Genomic DNA, 15,035 nt, shown 5'->3' with positions numbered 1-15,035 from the left:
ATACCCCAAACTGTAAACAGTTTAAATGGCACCCAACAGGAGAAGAGATAAATTTTATCATACGTTCATACAACATAATATTACACAGCAATAAAAGAGAACAAATTATAATTATACAACACGGTTTATGGTGAACAAGAACCAGATATGAGAGTACATATTTTATTACTTTATTTGTAAGAAATTCGCATTCAAGCAAACTTGATCAATGGTGATAAAAACTAGAAGAGTGGTTACCAGGAAGAGTACTGATTGGGAAGTGGGCCCAATGGAACCATCCAGAGTGCTGGAAACATTCTGTATCTATTACACAGCTTTTGAGTCTTGATGAGAGAGGTGGATGCTAAAAAATGCCCACCCCAAATAGTAACAGGGTTCCTATCACTGATCCTAGTACCATTATTAATGATATCAATAGTTGATTGCTTAATATATGCCCATTGCTTTAATAAATACTTTATAAGCACCTTCCCACTTGTTCTCCAAACCCAGTCCAACAGTGGTACTATCATTATGTTCAGTTTACAAATGAAAAAAATGATGCTTAGAACTTCGTCAAAGAAGAAAATGTGGAAGTTGAGAGTTCAAGGCAGGTCCTCTGGCTGGAGAGCTTGTAGGCCCCATGCTCTTAATCACTGAGTCATAGGAGTAACAGTTGGTGACTGTCTTAAAGTCCTGGAAAGCCAAATACCACAGCAGCATGAATCCCTGGGAAGCTTTGTCAGTATTTTCTTAATAATCCTAACTGCACCTGAAAACAAGTAAACATTAAAAACCAAGATTTTTCTACACACCACGAAGTCTAGACACCTGGTTTTGTATATTTTCTGGAGGTGGAAAAATAGACTGATTGTATGAAATTTATTTCAGCCATTTGGAGAGGTTTTAGTAAAGATGGGTGACGTTTGTGATTCAGTAGTGAGACATAAATGTTTAACACAGGGTCTTCCTCCTCCCCTGTTCGTCCCCTGCGGATGCTTTGAATAATGCAAAGTCTGTTTTAAGCTCTGCTGATTTACTCAAGAAAAGGATCAGCATATTTTGAAATATTGGTCATATGGTCTGGCAGACGGGAGCATTAAAACATGGCAAAACTCAACAAGCTACTTCCTGTCAGCTGCTTCTCAAGACTTCATGGGCTCATAACACTTAATAAAAAAACATGAGCTGTAAATAATAACTGATGTCAACTGCATTTTTCATCGAATGAGCTAGACATTGGGAAGATAGTTTTGTTCTCACTGAGGAATACCTAACCCCCATGTGCATGAGATGTTCGTTTCCTGCCCCTTCATTGAGGACCCACTATGTGCTAGATACTTCACTGTTGACTTCATTCATGGAAAACGGTTACTACCCAAATGACTTTGACCAAAATGCAGTTTCATGTGGCTCAGCCTAATGATACTTCATGCTTACTATCTGTGAGGCAGGTTCTCTTAGTATTCCTCATTCATTAGGCTGTTAGTTCCATGAGGACAGAAACTCATCAGCTGATCCCCTGCAAGTCCTCAGAGTCTAAAACAAGGCCTGGCCCATCATAGGTCTTCATTAATTACCGGGTGGATGGATGAGGGGATGGAAGAGGGGGGCCGTGGATGGGAAGCTAAGGTTGAGGGAGGCCATCCAGCAAGGATGAAGCCAAGCCAGGCTTTGAGCCCAGGTTCTGCTGCAAAGTCTCCCATCACCAAGTTACAGCTGGTTAAAGGGAGAATGTGTCAGTTGCAGGAGTCATCACCAGTGACCTTGCTCTAAAAGTCACCATCTGTCTCCGTGGGCAGAGAGGGGACCTGGGAAACACAGCCGGCTGCCTTCCCAGGCCCTGTATGTCTGGGACACAGGGGCAGAGTGAAGGGCAGTCTTGCTAAAAAGCCTCTCAAATGCCCTTGCTGCTGAAGAACAGGAGCAGGGGAGGATCCAGAGCTTGTGCGGAAGGACAGAAGTGACGTGGGAGGAGGCGAGAGGACTGAGGTGGAGAGGAGGCGCGGGGGCTGCTGTGAAGGCGAGTGGAGCCGTGTCCGCAGTGCCCGCGTCAGGCTGCCTGGCCTCGTTGCTTAACCAGGAGGGTGGAGCGGGCACAAGGAGTCGGGGGGATGGGTGGGCGGGTATTCAACCTTGAGGAGGAGGAAGATGGGGAAGCACCTTGGGCAGGAATCGTTTTGTTTTGTGAATAGTTTATGAGGCGTATCAGGAGTCACGAAAACGGGCACGGACTGGAATGTTTTCTGACTTTAAAGTGAAAGCCGCCCACCAGGCCGCAGCAAGTGTGGGAGAGGCGAAATAGGAAAACACGGAGGCGCCTCTCAGCACAGCTCGATCTTGTAAAACATGGGTCTTAGGCTGTGCGTGCCAGCCAACATGGCTCCCTTTGCACCCCCGACACTGCCGTGGGGTTTCCACAACCGCTGGGCTTAGCTCCATGTGTTCAGGCCGTTCATCTCTGCACCTGGGAAGGTGTCACAGGTGGAGCACGGAGCCCGTGGGATGCCCAGCTCTACACCGAGCACTTTCTGTGCTTAGAACCCCGCAGTGGCTGCTGCGGGGCAAGGAGGAGGCTCACCTAGGAGAGGTGGTCTTGCTGGGGACGAAGAACCACACAAGGAGCCTCAGAAAGAAATTTTTATTTGTCCACATCAGCTCAGTGCTTTTAACAGCTCCCTCTCCACCCACAAGCGAAGCCACAGGCGCCCCATAAACTGAGCCCCCCTTCGCAGGCCCGGGGGAAGCCTCCTTCCTGTCCCCCACCCCTGGGCACCATCTCTTAGAATGGAGCCCAGGCCTCCGCCTTGACCCCAGTGTGGGGAAGGGGTTCGTAGCCCTCGCCCGCCTGGGAGCACATCCCAGTGCCACCCCTGGGGTTCCCCAGGCCAGGGTCTGAGATCCCCCTGCACCCAGTTTCCCACACTCACAGCCAGTGCCCAAACCGGCTGCTGGCTGGAGCCAAGCCAGGGTCTGACCCTGGGCCTCTTGCTAGCCTGGAATGTAAATTCAGAGTTTTGTCAGCAGGCTCATGAGAGGGACGGTTCTGTCACACAAGTGGCATGTGAAGTGTGGGGAGACCTCTCACACCGGGGGTGCTTTTCCAGCCTCTGCCTGGTAGCACACTGCCCTCTCGTTTTCATCCATGAGCTTTGAAAATCTGGCTGTCCAAGACGTTCCATCTCAAAACCACCCTCCATCTCCTGTTCGTTGGTGGAAATTCAAGTCTGTGAAGTTTCTTCCTGATGAGGTTTTCTCTCCCTCTGAGTCGAAAGGATTTCCCCTTTTCATAAAGGTTGGGAAGTTATTCTGAGGATCAGCTACATTTCCTGGTGTTCTTCCAATCACACTAGCTTCACTCCTGAACACACGGTTCTCTGTGTTAGGTGGAAGTGGGTATATCTACCTGGGAAGACTCGGGTGTCCTCACAGCTGATTCTGGGAGGTTGTTCGTATAAAATCCCTGTAGGAAAGGAATAGTAGGATATTAGTGTAGGTAACTCCAGTGCTCTTGCCTGGAAAATCCCATGGACGGAGGGGCCTGGTAGGCTACAGTCCATGGGGTCGCTAAGAGTCGGACATGACTGAGCGACTTCACTTTCACTTTTCCCTTTCATGCGCTGGAGAAGGAAATGGCAACCCACTCCAGTATTCTTGCCTGGAGAACCCTAGGGACAGTGGAGCCTGGTGGGCTGCCGTCTATGGGGTCACACAGAGTCGGACACGACTGAAGTGACTTAGCAGCAGCAGCAGCAGTGTAGGTAAGGCATTTGGCCAGGGAATTCATAGATGTATAATCCTGCTTTCTTGCTTCATCAACTTATTTATTCAAAATTAATAAGTAAATGAATGAATAAGTGCATGTGTGTGTGTGTCATGTCCAGTTCTGTGTGGTAAAACAGCAGCAGAAAAAAAGAAGAAAAAGGCAAAAGTTCTCTTGGAGCTCACAGCTTTGTGAGGGAAGAGAAGCATTAAACAAGTGTACAAATAAAAGAGCATGATCATTTAATATAGGGGCTTCCCTGGTGGCTCAGATGGTAAAGAGTCCACCTGCAATGTGGGAGACCTGGGTTCCATCCCTGGGTTGGGAAGATCCCCTGGAGAAGGGAATGGCTACCCACTCCAGTATTCTGACCTGGAGAATCCCATGGACTATACAGTCCATGGGATCTGAAAGAGTCGGACACCACTGAGCAACTTTCACTTCACGGTAAGACAATGAAATGGAGTATGAAAGGCAGAGGTGGGAGGGTGGAAAGTGCAAGTTTGCTTACAACCACAGAGAGCAAAGCAAGGCAAATCAGCCCCACTCTTTGGAATCTCTGGTCTCCAAATTCAATACAGAGGCCTTGAGAGTTAGTCTGAGTTCTGAGAAAAACCCCTAAAGTGGCTCTGTCTAAATGGATAAACAGCAATCTACTGGAAAGGCTAAACCTTGGGACTTATGTTGGCATTTCAGTGAAGGAAACAGCACAGGCACCAGTAACAAAGGGCAGAGGAACTAAATAAGGGAGGGTGTGTGGATGTGAAGGTCCCCATCAACTGGACACCCACTTGTGGAAGCCGAGGAGGATGGGAGAGCTCTAGGTCGGAACTGTGGGACCACCCACAGCCGCTGTCAGGCCCCTTGCTTAGACGGAGAAACCAACCACTTCCTCCAGAAGCCAGCAGACAGATGGAGGCAGGAGGTGCTGTCATACACTCAGCTTTGGAATTGGGGGATGTCATCAAGTCTCGAGCTATTCCCATCTGTATCCTAATTTAGGTAGCTGTGGACACAGTCATCCGCTGCAGGCAGTGGGGTTTAGAGTAAGCAGTAGATGCCTGGGAAGCGTCAGAATCAGTCTTTGGGTTGAGTCAAAGGCATAGTCCTGGCCTCAGGTGAGGAAAACTGAGAGGCTGGTCAACTCATAGTTTCTGTGTGTATTACACAAGTCCGTGCCCCCAGCCAACCAGTGTTCTAGAAATGGCTCAATGAAGATAAGCTGTGATAAACCTTTTCGAGATGAAGCAGGGAACCCATGCAAAAATATCTAGTAGCCAGGCTGTTTTAGGTGAGCAATACTAACAGAGCCTAAAGAAGCAGAAGGAAATAAAGGAATGCTGTGAGTGAGAGGGAGTGTGTTTTCAAATTAGGGTGATCTGGGGCTGAGAGGAAATAATCGAAGTATCTCCTCGTCGATATAGTAATGTTACTGAAGCAGCCTCTGCCATGGCTTTAGCGTTTACTAGGTAATAAGTGCTAGTTACCATGCGAAGGGTTTAATGCACATTACATCATTTAATGCTCATGGCAGTCCTTGAAGGGAGGTATTGTGATTTTCATGATGTCATGGTTTTCACGACCCACCCAGTGGGGATCTGGTGACCACTTACACAGGAATCCCTGCAGGATCCGAGGGATTCGAGATTCTCAGACCCTGCCAGACCTACAGAATTGAAATCCCCGTGTGGAGCCTGAAGATCTGCATTTCAAGCACTCCTTGGCTGATGTGTAAATGCACACTGGGTTACTTTGTATTGGTTGGAACAGAGGGAGGTTAGCGAGCTCCTAACCAGCCAAGAGTCCAGCAGTATCATTATTTTTCCTTCCTTTTGGTGGAGCATTTTACTTTAAAAAAAAAATGATTGAAGTATAGGTAATGTATAATGTGTTAGTTTCAGGTGTATAGCAAAGTGACTCAGTTATACACACATATATAAATATACATATATATTCTTTGTTCACATTCTCTTCCATTATAGGTTATTACAAGATAATATAGTTCCCTGTGCTATATACAGTAGGTCCTTGTTGGTTATCTATTTTATGTATGGTAGTGTGTATATGTTAACCCCTAAACTCCTAATTTATCCCTCTCCCCTCTTTGGTAACCATCAGTTTGTTTTCTCTGTCTGTGACTCTATTTCTGTTTTATAAATGTTTTATTTGTAACTTTTTTTTTCATATTCCAAGTATATGCGATATCACATTATGTTTGTCTTTCTCTGGCTTACTTCACTTATTATGATAATCTCTAGGTCCATCCATGTTGCTGCAAATGGCATTGTTCCATTCTTTTTATGGCTGAATAATATTCCATTGTATATACGTAACATATCTTCTTTATCTAGTCATCTGTCAGTGGACATTTAGGTTGTTTCAATGTTTTGGCTATTGTAAATAGTGCTGCTATGAACACTGGGGTGCATATACCTTTTAAAATTATGTTTTTCTCCAGATATATGCCCAGGATTGGGGTTGTTGGTTTTAAAGTAATCATTTTTAGTTTTTAAAGTAATCTCCATACTGTTCTCCATAGTGGCTGTTACCAATTTACATTCCCACTAACAGTGTAGGGGGCTTCCCAGAAGGCTCAGTGGTACAGAATCTGTCTGCCAATGCAGGAGACATAGATTCTATCCCTAGGTTGGGAAGATCCCCTGGAGAAGGAAATGACAACCCACTCCAGTATTGTTGCCTGGAAAATTCGATGGATAGAGGAGAGTTGAACATGACTGAGTGACAACAGTGTAGGAGGGTTCCTTTTCCTCCACACCCTCTTCAGCATTTATTCTTTGTAGGCTTGTTAACTATAGCCATTCTCACTGGTGTGAGGTGATACCTCATTGTAGTTTTGATTTGCAATTCTCTAATTACCAGGGAGCTTCCCTTGTGGCTTAGACAGTAAAGAGTCTGCCCGCCATGTGGGGTCCCAGGTTCGATCCCTGGGTCAGAAAGATCCCCTGGAGAAAGAAATGGCAACCCACTCCAATATTCTTGCCTGGAAAAAATAATTACCAGCGCTGAGCATCTTTTCATGTGCCTGTTTGCCATCAGTATGTCTTCTTTGGAGAACTGTCTCCTTAGATCTTCTGGCCATTTTTGGATTAGTTGGTTTGTTTTGATATTGAGCTGTATGAGTTGTTTATATGTTTCAAAAAAAAAAAGCCTTTCATAAAATTCAACACCCATTTGTGATTAAAAAAAAAAATCTTTCTGAAAGTGGGCATAGGAGGCACCTACCTCAGCAGCATCATTAAAAAAAAAAAAAAAAAAAAAAAAAAATCAGCACTTCCAGAAGAGATGAGGCCTGAGACCTGACTTTGGAGATGCTGAAAGGATCCCATGTGCTAATGGTGTGTATCTGGAAGGGACTGAAGTATACAAAGGCTGTCTCTCCCACCTTCCCCAGAGACAGGGCTCTGCACACTGGACTCAGGAGGGAGGGAGGAATGAAAGTGTGTCCAGATGAAAGCAGAAGACACAGATTTCTCAGAACTAAGGTCCTAAACTCAACAGGGTTTAGCCTCAGGGGACAGGAGCCCGGGCGATGGCAATGGAGCCGGGCCCCCAGGAGGCCAGCCCTGAAGGTTGCCTTGATCCTCTTGCAACCCTGCGAGGGCTGAGGGCTAAATCCATCATGCATGGGTGAAGCAACACTTTTCTTTCACAGAAAGAAAGGCCCAAATGTTTTCTGTGGTCCTGAGGCCTTATCCTGAGAAAGCGAGCTCCCAAAAGGGCCTTCCCAGTTTCCAACATCTCCCTCTTCCCAGGCTCTCGTGCTAGAGGGGTCTCAGCCCTTGCTCCGCCTCTGTGAGCCCCGCACACTGTCCTTTGTGGCCCTGGCTTCATCAAAGAGCCCAGCCTGCACAGTGTGAAAGCAGGAGGTGGTCGGGGTGACGAGGGAGGGGCTTTCATCTTCCTACAGAGGAGCTGCCTGTGCTCAGCCCTCGCTTGCCTTCCTGGGGGCTTTGGAGAGAATAGTGGCCCATTGTGGGGGAGGTCCCCCATCACCCAGGCCCCAGAAGCCAAAACTGTTAGGCTCCAGCTCATGGACACTGTGGGACAAGAGGACAGACTCTTTGAAGGCCTCGGGACCCCCACAAGAGGTCGGAGGGCTGAGGGTGGCAGGGCAGGTCCCCTTGTGGAAGGAAGAGGAAGCGAGACCCTCAGACCTGCACCCTGCCCTGGGAACTCTGGTTCCTGTCTCACCGAGTTTGGAGGGCATGTCCCAGTTGAGAAGAGAGACAGTTTGGCCAGGAACAGATATATTTGTACCTGGCTAGGGTAAGATCGGCCACGACGAGGAGCTGTTCAGGCCGGAGCACTTCAGCTGCACGCTAATACGTGGACCCGCACACACCCAGGCACACTCGCTCATGTTCCCAGCTCTCCTGGCGCAGAGTGCATCGTGCCCCAGACAGCCCTACCAAGGCCAAGTGGACACGAGGAGCGCTGCCTTGTAAACGAGACCAGATGCTCAGCGTGCAGATGAGCGTGCGCCCGGTCACCTGGCAGAGAGCAAGCCTTGGCATGGACGTCTGGTGGATCATCCCATGTCAGGAGCAAGCAGGTTTGCCCAGGGGTGGCCCTGGCTCCTGGGTGACCACACTCCAGCTGTCATGCGCCAGCCGAGGAGAATCTTCTGCGCTCCTCAAATGACTCTGCCGGAATGCCTCAGCCCATAAACGAGCTCAGATACCTGTCCACTTGGACTCACTCAATCCTCTGGTGCAATGCAGAGTGCTATATGTTTGTAGATACACATTCTTCGTTGTATAGGGTGCTTTACATCTGCCATAAGAGGCTTAAACCGTCCTTAAAAATAAGTGTGAGAGACAGAGGCAGACACACACAGAGAGAAACAAAGAGAAATGGGGTGGGAGGGAAGAGGAGAGAGCCAGAGCAGGAAACAGAGGCCAAAACAGACAGAAGGACGGACACCAAGCTTTCCAGAAGAGGCTCGCACGCTGACCCAGCACAGCAAATCCAAGCCTACCTCAGTGTGTCCAAGGAGAGCAGCTCATGCGGTCACCACAGAAACAAGGCTGTACACAGTGGAGTTAATCCTCGCCCCGCAGCACACCTGCAACTTTTCCACAGCGGGTGGTGTTTGGTTTTGCACCCCCACCCCCAACAAGCATTTGAATTAATATAAACATTTCTTAGCCAGTCCTTAATGGCAACAGCAGCAGTATGGTGGGAGGGACCTCCTCAGACAAAGATTGGCACAATGCCTCCTTTGTGTCATCCTTCTTGAGGGAACAGGGGCGGCGGCAAGACCACGCAAGCGGGTTCTGGGGTGGTCCCTCACTTCGTCAGTGGCCTGGACTTGTGACAAATTGGGGCAGGGGACAGGGATGTGTTTGGTGACTTGGTGAGTCTGTAACATATGCGATGCGAGCTTCAGAGTGATGGAAATCTGAGGACGGCCAGAAAGAGCATTGCTTTTGCCAAAAGCGATGCATTCAGATGACAGCGGGAAAGGCAGCCACGAGGGGGACTGCTGGGATTGTGGGCTCTGGGCAGAGTTGGTGGAGGAATAGAGAGAAAACCCAGGAGAAAAGCACAAGTTTCCATCAGCAGGAATGGGGAGGAAAACTCAGCATTGGAAAATACAAACCTAGTGATCCCCCGCTCAGGAGTTTTTGCCGTCGCTGGTATAGAGGGAGAAATACTCCATGCCCAGGAGAAAAGTGTCAGAGATAAGACCAGGTACTGAAATGTTTGTCTCTGATGCTAAAGCTGGCTGACCTCCCCACAGCTGAGCCCCTTCCTTCTACACATGCTCTAATTTTTTTCTTACAGTTAGTCGCTCAGTCGTGTTCGACTCTTTGTGACCCTATGGACTATAGCCTCTGTCCATGGGATTCTCCAGGCAAGAATACTGGAGCGGGTAGCCATTCCCTTCTCCAGGGGACCTTCCCCACCCAGGGATCAAATCTGTGTCCACTACACTGCAGGCAGATTCTTTCCTGTCTGAGCCACCAGGGAAGTCGGCCACCTGTTGGTCACTGAAGGTGCCATGGATGCGCAGTGAATCAGACAAGACATGCAATCTGTAATCTCCTCTCTCTATCGCTCTTGGTTTGGTTTTTGTCATTGTTGTTTTATTTTGGACAGATGAGGAAGATTTATTGAAGTGTGCATATTCAAGGGGTGGGAAACAAAAACAAAAGCAAGTTACATCACAGGAACCCCAGTTATACCCTTTAATTTAACATATTCCTCTTTTCGGTTGGCACGTACAATAGAAACCACTGCAGTTTGCCCTTCCTCCAGGGGCCTCGTTTGTTGTTGTTCGGTCAGTAAGTTGTGTCTGACTCTTTGGAACCCCGTGGACTGCAACACTCCGGGTCCCTATAAAGGGGCCTTACAGGAAAGACCAGAGAGTCAACTCATCAGTGGTGTCATAGACTTCCTCTCAAGTAGAGATTCTTTTCACAAACAAAATTTTATAGATACACTTTTAAAAATAAAAAGGTCAGGGAACACCATAAAAGGGTCAAATAGTCAAACTGTGGTCAGCCCCTATAATTTTAGTAAAAACTACTGAGGAATTGGGACGATAGGATGGAAATACATTTACTCCATGCAAGGGTTTTTGAGAAGGTGGCAGCCAACCCAGGTTTCCTGTAGGAAGTATGCTGTGTGTCAGTCCTAAAGAATGACTTCCCTTTACCTAGTCAAGGAGTAAGGGGGTAGATGTAGTTTTCATGTGGTCATGGGGGGATGATAGAGCCAGAGGCTCAGAGGTTGGGAAGGATGTAGTGTGTTGATGGAACTGAGAGAAGTCCAGCAGAGAAAGAGTTACTGGGCAGTGCCAACGGTGACAGCTGTACACAGACCAGGTTATCAAGGGTCCTGTCGGCCATCAGAAGGTGTCTGGGCCTGGTTCTAAGAGAAGGAAGCTACTTCTGCAGCTTCACTGGTGGGATGGAGACAAGGATGCTCCAAGTGAGCTGCATGAGTGGCCTTGTTGTGAAGGTTGCAGAACTAAAAAGAAGGTGAAACTATCTAAAATTATGGTCTTCTCTGCTCTTTGCCCACTGGCTCATAAGAGAGAGATACTTCAGGCCAAAGAGAAACGGACCAGTTGTGGGCAGGGGTGTTAGGTTACTGGCATTTTTGCCCCATTTCATTTTTAAAAGCACTGTTGGAGAGGGAAAGGACTTATGCAGGAGGGGAAGAATGGGTCCCTGTGTGTTCCATTTGAAATCCACCTTGTGTAATAACGCAGAATACCTGGTAGGCGTAGGCGGAAGATGTGTTTGATCAGCTGAATGACTGGAGGGGCGGCTCATGGCCAGCCAGGCAGGCTCTGTGCCATCTTACTTTGGGAGGTTCCGAGAGAGAGCCATGCTGAGGTTGATGCCTTTGATGATTTATTTCTTAATTTCTTCTCTCCCATTGCCTCTACTGACTCCGATCCAGTGGGAGCTTGTGGTGGGGAGTGAGGACTGTGTCAAAGCACATGCCTTACCATTAACAAGCCCAGGACCCAGAGTGGTGAATTATAGTTCAAAATCCAGAGGCCAAGATACCGGGATTGCAATCTCAGCATTATCCCTTCCAAACCAGGTGACCTTGGCTCATCGACTTCACCTCCTAGCATTCAGCATCTTCATCTGCAGAGCGCAGGTCATTGTCTTGCTCCTTCAAAGAGACATAGAGTGAGGGCTGAGTCTGATTATCCAGGAAGTGCTTAGCGGGGGGGCCAGCTCAGTGATTACTATTAGTAGTAGTAGTAGTGTGCTAAGTCATTTCAGTCGTGTCCAACTCTTTGCAACTCCATGGACTACAGCCCACCAGGCTCCGCTGTCCATGGGATTCTCCAGGCAAGAACACTGGAGTGGGTTGTCATTCCCTTCTCCCGGGGATCTTTCCAACCAGGGAATCGAACAATCGTCTCTTACATCTCCTGCGTTGGCAGGTGGGTTCTTTACCAATAGCGCCACCTGCAGTTAGTGTTAGTATTATTTTAAGTCTTCCTAAGGCCAAGAAGACCTGCATTTATTAATAAATAGGGCTTTGCTGATAGCTCAATCAGTAAAGAATCTGCCTGCAATCCGGGAGACCTGGGTTCCATCCCTGGGTTGGGAAGAACCCATGAAGGAGGGTATAGCAACCCACTCCAGTACTCTTGCCCGGAGAATCCCCATGCACAGAGGAATCTGGTGGGCTACAGTCCATCGCGTGGCAAAGAGTCAGACACGACTGAGTGACTGAGCAAGGATGCTTGGCTATGGCATAAGCAAACCCTGATAGCACACATTTTGCCTACACAATGCCATGAGAATTGGGAAAGTAAAACCACGCTGTACGCCAGTCACTTTAGCCATCAGTACTATTGAAAGGGGTGAGGGTGCCAAAGGCTGAGTTTGGGGACAACATGAGATAAAAAGAGTTGTGTGAAGGGGTGAGCCCACGTGATCCATCTTTTCACAAATCCTGGGCTGCCAGGTGCTGCAGTGAGTGACAGAAAAAAAGAAGCCACACAGGGAGTTGGGGAAGCTGTCCTCCCAAGCCCATAAGGCCCTTTCCCCACCTCTCAGCACCCAGTGAGATGGTGATGGTGCTGGGAGCACCATGCGTGATGTATGCCACGAGGTATAAAGATAAGACATTCAGAGGCTGTGATTTCCTGGGTGTTTGTGGTGTCGTGCAGATGAGAGCTGCTGAGAAACTGAAATCATGAAGCAGCGCATGTAGGGGTCAGGGCCCTTGAACTGCACTGAGACAAGCGCCAAGGGAGGGGAGGGGAATTGTGCAGTCAGCCGTGTTTAGATGCCAGTGACACCTACAGTCCACTCGTCTAGATTTGCCAAAGGAGAACCATGCCCTGTGTGCTGTTTGGTGTCATGGCTTTTCTATGTGAAAATACATTTCAGAGAACCTTACACATGAATAAATGTGCAACCATCTGGGACTTCCCTGGTGGTCCAGTGGTTAAGACTCTGTGTTTCCAATGCAAGGAGCACAGGTTCAATTCTTGGTCAGGAACTGAAGTCCCAGTGCTATGCTGTGTGACCAATAAAAGTTTGGGGGGTTTTTTGTTTTTTGTTTTTTTACAAATGTGCAATCTCATAATTTTAGAGTCACATAAGGTGCTTTTGTAGGGTGCAAATACCTTTTGCCTAACTGTCCATCATTATCTACTACTTCAGTCAGGTTGGGGCTAAATAATACTAGAGTAACAAATGGCTCCAAAATCCTAGTGGTTTATGATAGTCAGCAGTGGGCACTCATTAGAGATGGTGACATTTTACCCATTTTCCCTCCAGAGAGATTAGACCAGTTTATAAGCCCAGTGGTGATGCAGAAAACTGCCCACCTGCCCCACCCCAACTCCTGTGCTTTAGGAAAGACCAGGACCAGAGCAGGTCAGTAAAAAGCACGGCCTTGGCAGAGTCATTTGGTGGATGCCCCTTCCTCTTCACCCTTAGCTTGCTGTCCTGGCTTCTTCCCACCCACAGAATCCCAGACATTCTTTAAAGAAAGCTTGTGTGCAGACACCGATCTGCTTATTAATTATGTCATGCTGTGTTCATTCCAAACCCTCGTACTCAAGAAGGATGATCCCCGGGAAGGCTGTCTTCCTGGCAGAAAGCAGGCTCTCCAGCTCAGTTCTCCCCACCACACAAATATGTGCTCCTTCCGGCCAACAAGACTTTTCATCCCTTTGTCATTAGCTCTGTGCACAACTATAAGTGGGAAAGATGAAGAAGAGGAAGGGGGGAAAATTACAGAACATTCTTCAGAAGGCACTTCTTTTTATTTTGAAGTTTTAATCACCCCTGATGACCTTCATCTCCAAGAAATGGCCTCAGTTCCAAGAAGAGATGCTCCAAGCTTCCTTTGACCTGTACGTGGCTGTGAGATAAGACAAGATTCAGGACCTAGACTCCTGAAGAGCTGTAGGAAAATATTTCACCAGCAGTTAGTATCTGTTGATACAAGTGTTGAGGATGCCCCAGCTTCAGTGCTATCTTCCCAGAACCAGAGAGACACAGGCTCATGTTCCCAGTCCTCATGGCACCTGCTGTCCTCCACTCAGCTGCTCCCAGTCACTGCTGAAGGCCCCCTTGCTAGACCTGTCAGGAAGCCCACTCCCAAGACTTGCCTCCACCCTCCCTTAGGGTGGCTTTGACCTCCCTCTTTAGTCCCAGTGCATAGGTTTGAATCCCTGTTTATCAGAAGCCAGGGAGCACAGACTCAAGATGTCTAGAGTTCTAATCCCAGCTGTTCTGCTTCCTAATGGTGAGCTCAATGAGTTACTCTTTCTGAATCACACACTGTAAAGCATGGATGACCGCGTTTCTCCTGCTGAGTTGTTACACAGATTAAGCGAAGCAGTGATGCAAAACTCACACAGTCCCTGATACATAGCTGAGCACCGAATCATTACCGCAATGTCTTAAATTCTGTTTTCAACATCTTTAAGCCTCATCACCTTGCCCCCAAATTAGTAGAATTGACCCCTATTGGCTTCCCCTTCTTTGACGTTTTGAATTCCACCGTGAACATTTGGTGTGGAGAAATCTGTCATGCACTCACTCATTCATTCATCCAATTACTCAGTTTTGTTATATGGGAACCCATCTAGTCTACTGGTTAATATTGACAGCTGGCAGATCTAACAGGATGTCTTGGACTGGTTATCTAATGTACAACCTTGGGAAAGTTACTAGCTTCAGTTGCCTCATCTATATAATGGTAATAAGATCTCCCCCACCAGGAAGTGGTTCTAAAATTTCAGTTTGTATAAAATCCATGTGGAAAGCCTGCTTAAAGGAAGATCTGGGGCACAGCCCAGGTAAACTTATATATGATCCACCTATCGTGATTTGAGAAGCTGGCAGTGAAGATGGGTAGATACTTCCTGTCAAGGACTTAGTCCAGTGCGTTGCACATAGTGGGTACCCTTATTAATTATAGCATCCATTAGACCTTTAGACCAATCTGAAAATGTTTTGAGCCCCTCTTCCATGCCAGGCATAGAATATATCAATAACCCAGAGAAATGCAGTCCAGCCATTGAGTCTAAAAGAGCAGGCAGATGTTGAACAAACATTCTAAGTGTTATTTTAAAAAAAAGAAAAGAAACATAGGGCATTCTAAATCATTGGGAAAATAGTTCATACTTTAGTCTCCCCACTTTGCTTCCCACCCCAAGCTTTTGAGATCCACTTCCTGCCCCATGCACGCATTGCTCGGCTGGAGCCAGCTCATACCAGCTAGGGAGAGCTGACTGTTAAATTTTCAAGAGTTTTGTGAGTCAAGTGACTTCCCA

General features: G+C 47.6%; 1 protein-coding gene across 1 annotated transcript in view; it reads left to right on the top strand.

Moving 5' to 3' along the window:
- Positions 1–15,035, top strand: part of LOC145519897 (uncharacterized) — a 347,803-nt gene that overhangs the window by 183,519 nt on the left and 149,249 nt on the right. The gene's annotated exons all lie outside the window — the stretch shown is intronic.

Source organism: Giraffa tippelskirchi, chromosome 9 (genome assembly GCF_054371585.1).
Source record: "Giraffa tippelskirchi isolate mGirTip1 chromosome 9, T2T-mGirTip1v1.2.pri, whole genome shotgun sequence".
Lineage (NCBI taxonomy): Eukaryota > Metazoa > Chordata > Mammalia > Artiodactyla > Giraffidae > Giraffa > Giraffa tippelskirchi.
Note: the sequence above shows the minus strand (reverse complement) of the source record. Positions and strands in the feature narration are given on the sequence as shown.